The sequence below is a fragment of the Prionailurus bengalensis genome, chromosome B4, assembly GCF_016509475.1.
Source record: "Prionailurus bengalensis isolate Pbe53 chromosome B4, Fcat_Pben_1.1_paternal_pri, whole genome shotgun sequence".
NCBI classification, from domain to species: domain Eukaryota; kingdom Metazoa; phylum Chordata; class Mammalia; order Carnivora; family Felidae; genus Prionailurus; species Prionailurus bengalensis.
In genome coordinates this window covers 132,134,536-132,142,977 of record NC_057358.1, presented here as the reverse complement: position 1 = coordinate 132,142,977, position 8,442 = coordinate 132,134,536, and positions in this window count along the sequence as shown.

Below are 8,442 nucleotides of genomic sequence, written 5' to 3'. Positions count from 1 at the left end.
GGGGATCTTGAGTCCTACCTCAGGCCCACTGGATCTGCATCTGTGGTTAAGCAAGATCCCTGGCTGATTCAGGGGCCCACGGGAGTTTGAGAGGCACTGATATAAGCAATACTATGAGGGAGGTACTGCTATGACTCCCATTTTACACCCGGGGAAACCGAGGCACAGAGAGGTTAGGTGATGTGCTTCCAGTCACGCAGACCCTAAGTCTGGAGCCTGGATTCCAGCACAGTCTGGCTCCAGGGTTTATGTGATTCGTGGCTTTAAAAAAAAAAAAAAAAAGATTTTGCGTTTAAGTCATCTCTACACCCAACGTGGGGCTCAAACTCACGACCCTGAGATCAAGAGTCGCGTGCTTCTCTTACCGAGCCAGCCAGGCACCCCCAGGGTTTATGCAATTCAATGAATGTACGACACTGTGGGTTGTCAATGGGGGATGATGAGATAGATCCCTGTCACCAGAGGTGGGTGAACAGAGAGTGGGTGTCCATTTGTCAAGGATGCCGCCCGGGGGGACTTCTGCCCTGGCAGGGAGGTTGGAGTAACAACAGCCGCCAAGTATTGAGCAGTGACCGGGTGCCTTGCATGCGTCGGGCACGTTTAGTTGCTTCTATCCGTTCAGCCTCCACAGACACGCTCCGAAGCAGGCTTGAAAACCTCGTTTTGCAGGTGACAGCTGTGGAGGTCCAGGGAGGTGAGGTGCGGAAGCCAAGTGTTTCTGGAAGGAGGAGCCAGGCACTCGTCTCGGGGCTGTGACAGGTTCTGAATGGGCTGCTCTGCTCTCTCCTCCCCCCCACCCCCGCCGCCCCCCCACCCCCGCCAGTCCTGCCCAGATGCCTCTCTTCCAGCGTCGCCCAGAGAAGGCGGTGGCTATTTAAACCCCTCAGGTGTGGCTACGGTTCTCTGCCCTACCAGCTGGCATCTCCTTCTCAGCGCCCACCTCCTCCCCAAGCCAGGGAAAAGCACGTGCATTTGCCATTTGGTGAAACATCTGTCCTCCCGAGAAGCAGCCCCAACTGCCAGCGGGGGCTGGAACAAGGCTAGAATTCTCCTCTTCCCTCTCTTTCTCCAAGCCCCCTCCCCGTCCCAGGGGAACTGGCTGAGACCAGGGTAGGTTTGAGGAATGGCCACCGTGGTGGTGGTGGAGGAGAGAGATCCCAGGCTGGGTGGCCCCCGTGGCCTTGAGCCTCCCAGGGCCCCTCTTTGGGCCTCGCTTTCCCACCTGTTAATGGGGACAATGAAGGGAAAAGTATTGCTGACGGGGGACGTGGTCCTCCTGGCCTCTAGTCTCCAGCGTCTCCAGGAAACTGGTACTCCCTAGGTCTCAAGACAGGGAGCTCATCACGTCCATTTTACAGATGAGGAAACTGAGGCCCAAACTTGTCTCTTGCTCCCCCAGCTCCCTCCAAAGTCCTACCGCTCTGTTCTTAGTGACCCGGCCTGCCTTTCTCATACTCACCCCATCTTTAAGCTGGAACACTTTTCAAAGCTCCTCGTGGAGGAGAGGGAAAGCCCTTGGCTCTGGCTCATGCCCGCGCTTAGGCCACCTGCACCAGCTGACACTGTCCTTCCCTGATGCTGGGTGGTTCTGGGCACATCCCTCATCCCGGCAAGCCTCACTTTCCCGACACCCAACATGTGTCTGCGGTCGGTGGGTGGGGGTGTCGGGGATGCAGTGGGGTGGGGGGGGGGGCGCCCCGAGGGAAATGTCCCCGAGGGAAATGACTCAAAGGGCAAGGGTTCTGTTTCCCTCATTAACAATGCAAATTGTACATTCAGAGTCAAAGGAGAGAGGATGGGGGAGTTACTGAGTTACAGGGGGAAAAGCAAATGGGTGTAACAATCTCTTTTCCCCCCTGGTCCTCGCCCTTTGTTACACTTTGTTACACGCCCAGTTGAATAGCTGCCTCAAATTCCTCGTGGAAGGAAAGGGCGGCTATCGAGTGAAAAGCACTGTCCCGAGGATACCCACCGGTGAATTGGCTGCCTCTCGCTGGGCAGGGCCCTGGAAACACTGGGGAGCTATGGGCCCCAGCTCCTGGGACTCCCTGAGGGTCACCGGGGGCCGCTATGGCATCCTCTGGCCTACACGAGTGGGCGCCCCCAGTAGGAGGAATGAACTCTTCCCCGGGGAGCCCCCCCGGGGCGTCATTCGGGAGGGGCGGACAAGTCCATTCCCTCACCTAATCTGGGTGGGCTGCGGGCACCCTTTCTCCTCCTGCAGTTCTGCCCAGGTGTTCTGGAAGCTTCCCACCCCCCAGTATCTCTTGAGCGACGTTCCGCAGAGCGAGTGCGGCCCTATTTTTAACACAGTGGGAAACCAAGGCTCCAAAACCTCTGCTTTTAGCTCCGAGCACGTCTGTTGAAGGCCAGCTGTGGGCTGGTGCCTTGCAGGGTGAACAAAGAGGCAGCCTCAAGGAGCCCCTGGGGCACCGTGGGAGGCGGGGTCCGTGCAAGAGTTAAATATGACGCAGGGGAGAGACTAATGACCCTTGGCTGTGGGGGGAGTCGTGAGGGAGGACTGCAGTTAGGAAGGCTTCAGACGATGCCCCAGTGGGTTTTGCAGCATGAGTAGGAGCTTGCCTGAAGGACAAAACCTGGGAGAAAAGAGTAGGAGTCCCAAATAGAAGGAACGATGTGCCCCAAGGCACAGAAATGGGGCTCTCCCAGCGTATTTTATTTGTATAGATCTTTAAAAGAGGCCAAAAGGGGCGCCTGGGTGGCGCAGTCGGTTAAGCGTCCGACTTCAGCCAGGTCACGATCTCGCGGTCCGTGAGTTCGAGCCCCGCGTCGGGCTCTGGGCTGATGGCTCAGAGCCTGGAGCCTGTTTCCGATTCTGTGTCTCCCTCTCTCTCTGCCCCTCCCCCGTTCATGCTCTGTCTCTCTCTGTCCCCAAAATAAATAAATGTTGAAAAAAAAATTTAAAATAAAAGAGGCCAATAAATGGGGGAAAGGGGAGGGGGGTGAAGAATGACCATCAAGGTTAGACAGATCTTTGTTCAAGTCTCAAGTTCCACCACTTACTGAGGAGCTGTCCGAATCTGGGCAATTCGCTTTCTCTTTCCAAGTCACACGGTTCTCATGGGTAACCTGGGTGTGAACCGAGTACTGACTTCATAGGTTAGTTATCGGAGTCAAAGTTAGCTAAGTCTCTAAAGCGCTTTGCAAGCAGGAAACCGCTCAACAAGGGGAACCAGTCCCTGGCTTCCATGAGGGGACACCAAGGCCCAAAGAGGGCCTGGCGAGGCAGAGCCGGGAGAAAAGAAGAAAATTCTGAAAATTCCGTGTTCTCAGAAGGCGATCATCCCCTCGCCGGTTTATTCCAGGAGAAGTGCAAAAAAGACAATTAAAAATAACCTCTGGGCCCGAGGGAGCCTTCTGGGGCGCTAGAAGCGTTGTGTGTTTTGATCCGGGCGGTGATCACAGGTTTTATGCACACGTAAAAATCCACTGAGCCGGACCCTTTAAGATGTAGGTATTGCGGCTTGTAAGTTACACCTCAATTAATAGAAAAAGGAAACATACCAAACCTTGCGACACCCCCTCCCTTCGCTCCCGGCGACAGGTGTCCTTCTGAGACATCAAAGGCCACACTCCGCGCGCGCGGTTGCAGGCCCCGCGCCCCGCGCTCCGAGAGTCGTGCGCCGCGCGCCTGGGCCGCCGCGAGGTTCCCAAGGCAACCGCGAGCCGCTCGCCGCGTCTCCCGAGTGACGAGGCGTCAGCGAAGACCCGGAACCCGGATCGATGAACCGGAGCCACGGAGCGCGTGGTGCGCGGGGGCGGGGGGTGTGGGAAAGGGGTGGCTGGCCAAGTGCGGAGGCGAGCGACCGGTGCCCTTCCTCCTTGCGGTGCCGTTCTGAGGGCATCCGGCAGGCACCTCTCTCTAGCCCTGTGGCTACAAACTACTGAGCGTATTCACGCCCGGGGTCGGCTCTCAGCTTTTCCGGCGGGGAGATGGAGGGCTTGGCTGCTCCCCAATATCACGGGGCGAATCAGGGGCCAAGGCAAGCCCTGCACCCCGCTGGCCTGCTTTCCAGCTCGTGCAGTGCAGCCGAGTGGCAGGCGCGTGGAGCTGGGTGCTGGCACCTGCTTGGGCTCCGGCTCCAGCTCTGCTAGTGCCTCGCCGCGGGGTCTTCCAGTCCCCTCTCCCTCCTGTGCCGCAGAGATGGGACAGCACCACGGATAACTCAGAGTAGCCGCTACCAACTATGTGGAATGACAAGTGTCAGGTGGCTTGTAAACTGCAAAGCGCTGTGCGCATGTTAAGGACCATCACTGCTGCCACTCCAGTGTCCTCTTGTCTTCATCCTCACCCCGCCCCCCCCCACTCCCCGCTGCAGGCCTGGTGACATCCAGATGCCCGGTGAACCTGGGGATCCCAACTCTCCAGGCCCGGAGGTTTCCGGTCTGCAGTTCCCTCCCAGAATTGCCCCCTTCCCAAGAAGTGGACCCAGGTTAGTTCTCCCAGGCACCAGGGATCCTCTGGTCCCCCCACCGCCTACTCGAGGGATTCGCAGAGACATCGACCTCTACTCACGCTCCTGTACACCTCCTCCTAATCTACTCCGTGGCCGCATCACAGGAGTTCTCCACTAAGTGAGGATGTCTGGAGAGCCCGGGGCGCGCGTGGCTTCTGCACAGAACCCGACGGTAACACCACTCGGGGCTCTCTGGACGCCACGTGCTGGGCACGTGTTTGTCCACTTGTATATTCACGGGCTGTGAGACTGTGTATACATCGGGGTGTGTGTGTGTGTGTGTGTGTGTGTGTGTGCGCGCGTGTGCCAGGCATGCGTGCATGCACTGGTGTTTGTGTGTACTTGGGATTCATATTTGAGTATGTGTATGTCAATGTGCGTATTTATGGCTGTGGGTATGTTTTTGCAGGTGTGTGTTGTGTATTTGAGGCATATGTGTTTACCCGTGCGTCTATTTGTGTCTTGGGTGGTGAATAGGCATATCTGGGGGGGGGGGGGGCATTTGTGCGTTTGTACTTGTGGTGTGCACAAGTGGATGTGTAAAACGGTGAGGGCTGTGATGGTGCACGTAGAGGAGTGTGCCGGGGGGGTGGGGTGCAGCGGCTCTTTTCTCCCCCACCTCCCCTCATCTGGGTGACCTTCCTCCAGCCGAGGACTGTGGTCGAGGCCACGGGCCAGCCCTTGCCCCTCTGCAGACCTGTGGCTGCCCAGGTCATTGGCTTGCCCTGGTGTTGGGGCAGCGTGGCAGCAGGAGCAAGGGTGGGTGGGTGGGTGAAGCTGGGTCCGGGGTTCGTGTGCCACCCCCTCCCCTCCTGGCCTCCTCCCCTCCCCACAGCAGGAGCAGCAGCGGGAAAGGTTGGCGGAGGGGGGCTATTTTGGGAGCGTTTCCTTAGCAACAGCTGCCACAGGCCGTCTGTGGCGGTTTTTCTATAGGTGCTAAAATATTCCACCCTGGTGACTACTGAGTGCTGGGGGGTGGGCGAGGGTGGGAGTGGAGGGCGGGAGAGACCCCTTCGGTCCTCCATACCCAGGGCATAGCCTGCTGGGCTGGGTCTTGGCCCGCTGGACCCCCGTGGCCCCTTTCCCCACCGTGGGTCCTCACCCCCTCGGGGCTGCTGGGACTTTAGAGTTCTGAGGCAGGCCAGCTGTGTCCTGGTCTGATTACCAAGCTCAGTGGCTGGGCTGCCTCAGTTTGTCCCATCTGTAGAATGGGCTGGCCAGATGTTAAGGAACTCTCTAAGCCCCAAACCCCTGGGCTCTGTGACTCCGGCATTTTGAAACGGCCCTTCCCGTCCACCTCCCCCATTCTAGGTGTCCAACCTGCTTGGCCCAAGCCCCCTCACCTCCAGTCCTCCCTGCCCTCTGCACAGGCTCTCAAGGCCCCCGTGGGACCAGGGAGGCCTGACTGGGCTCCCAGAGCGAAACAACCAGTGAGCGGCCTGCTGGCCTGGAACGACCTTTCCAGAAACTGGGAATCGGTTCCACTTCTGGCTCAGGCACTTGCTTACTCTCTGAGCGAGCCTGGGCACTTCCCTCTCTCCGTGTCTCAAGTTCAGTTTTCTCACCTGTGCACTAGGGACGCTCGTAGACTCTCCCTCGTAAAGACTTTGCGAGGATCAAATCTGAGAGTGGGAAACGGGCGGGCGGGCTTTGGCAAAACGTCCGGCCGGACGAAGGTTTCGCCGTCATTACCCGTCCAACTTCAGAGCAAGTCTCGCCCTTCCAGAGAGCTGTCCCTGGCCGCCCGGGGCCCCGCCGCTCGCAACAAGATGACCCGTGCCTCAGTTTCCCCGTTGGGTTAATGGAACCACTCGAGGGGGCCCATTCTACTTAGTCCTTCTGGGACGTGCTTCTGTGCTAGATGAAGTCAAAGCCTACTCACCCTCCGGGGACCCAGTCCAGACCGTCCCACCACAGGTGAGGCTCCTGAGGTCCAGAGATGACAAGCCACGTGCCGGGGGTCACCCAGGTTCTGACATCTAAGCCTCTCTCCCCTGCCCCTTCAGGCCTCCGCGCTCCTGTCTCACATCCCTCCCCCCGCCCCCTCCCCACCCCTGCCCTTCCCAGATATAGCGAATTCTCCCTCTAATCTCAACAGTGGGGGTGTTGTCCTACGATATGATAGGGTATCATACATATGAGGAAACTGAGGCACAGAGAGGCGAGGAGAGCTGCCCAGAGGCGCTCAAGGCTTGGGTGTGGGGAGGGGACTCTTTTTCCTGGGGTCCCTGAACCTCTCTCTGACTGGAGCTGCCCTGTCTGCCTCACCGCACCTCCTCTCGGTCCACGGTCAGCCTCCACCAGACCCTCCTTACAGGAGATGAGCCAGAGGGGTCCCAGAACGAGCCAGGTGGCCATGACCAAACGTGTCCTCTCAACCCTATGGTGTCACAGCCACCAGGCCTCCCTCTCCTGTCTCCCAAACGTCACTGTCCCCGAGCCTCTACCTTTTCCTTAAACTTGTGCCCAGTGACCTAGCATCAGGACTGATCCCACAGGAACAGAGGCTCTGGGTCTACAGACACCTCTGTCCCCCCCCCTTCTTGCCCCTCCCTTCTTCCCTGGCACCCCGCATTCCCAGGGCAGCCACCAGGCCAGGCCTCTGGCTGGGTGAAGGGACCACACAGGTCATCTGCCTCCCCTGAAATCCTTCCAGTTTCCCTGGAAAGGTGTGACAGTGACCAGGCACTTCTCTGCCACCGACCCAGGATTCCGATTGCCTAAGTTCCCCCAGCGGTTCACACGAAAGACTCACGCGAACCCCAGTCCTGGTTGCCTGCCGGTGAGGCCACCGCAGAGTCATGAGGGAGGGGGCATGGAGTGTTCCCTGGGGCTCTGCACAGTGTGGAAGGGAGGATTGAGAAAGGGCCGGTCGCGTTTATTGAACACCTACTATGAGCCGTGCGAGATGGTCACGTTTATTGAACACCTGCTATGAGCTGTGCTTTCCTTGTGCATCTACCTCCCTTAATCTGCCCCTGTGAGGGGGCGGGACTGTTAGGGACCCCGTGTTACAAACAGGTTAAATAAAAAATCGGGGCACCAGGGCTGGATGAATGAATGAGTGGGTAATGAACGACTTCTGCTTCGGGCGTCAGGAGGCCCTCCCAGGGGAAGTGGCGGGGAGACTGGGCTCGGAGGGCCCCAGGAATTCTCTGGGCAGAGGAGGAGGCAGGGCACTTCAGGCAGGAAAAACAGCACGGGCAAAGGCAGAGAGGTGCGGAAGCATCTGGTATGTTCTGGAATCTGTGGGAATCAGGGCGTATGTGTGGGTATATAGGGTGCTGGGTAAGGTGGGGCCTGACTGTACATCATGCTGAGGAGTTGGGACTGGAGGCACGGGGAAGGGAGGCTGTCATGGTGGTTAGTGTGCGGGACACATGCTCCGGGATCAGCTTGGAGGAGAAGCTGGAGGAAATTTCACCTTCAATAAATTCTCAATCCGGCTTTGGGGTGCCTCAGTCTGTCTGCCTCTTAACTGAGACTAGCCACAGATGGCCAGGCTCTCGGGGAAGTTCTTCTGGCTGTCTAACTATAGGTATTCTCTCCTCCCACCACCGGTGGAGGAGCACTTCCCCTCCTCAGAGGGTCGGGGTGGCCAGGGGCGGTGAGGGGCCGGGGGGGGGGGGGGGGGTGTACTCCCCGCAGCCCAGAGTGTGGGGCCCAGACCTGGGGGGACGCCGGGGCGGGGATCCTCCCCTGCAAAGACAGTTCGGAGTAATGCGGGCGCAGAGAACCGGAGACTGGGTTTGGGTCCGGCTCTGCCACCTCTCCGTGACCTTGGGCAAGCTCATGACCCTCTCTGGCACTCAGTCTCCCAGTCTGTAAAATGAGGCGCCGCTGTCTAGGCGGCCGTGAGGGTCCCTCCAGCCAGGCCACCTCCGTCTCCTCGAGCACGGTGCGTAGGGTCTTTAAGTGCGGGTACTCCTGCAAGGGGAAGGGGAGCGCTGAGCCGCGAGGCCGG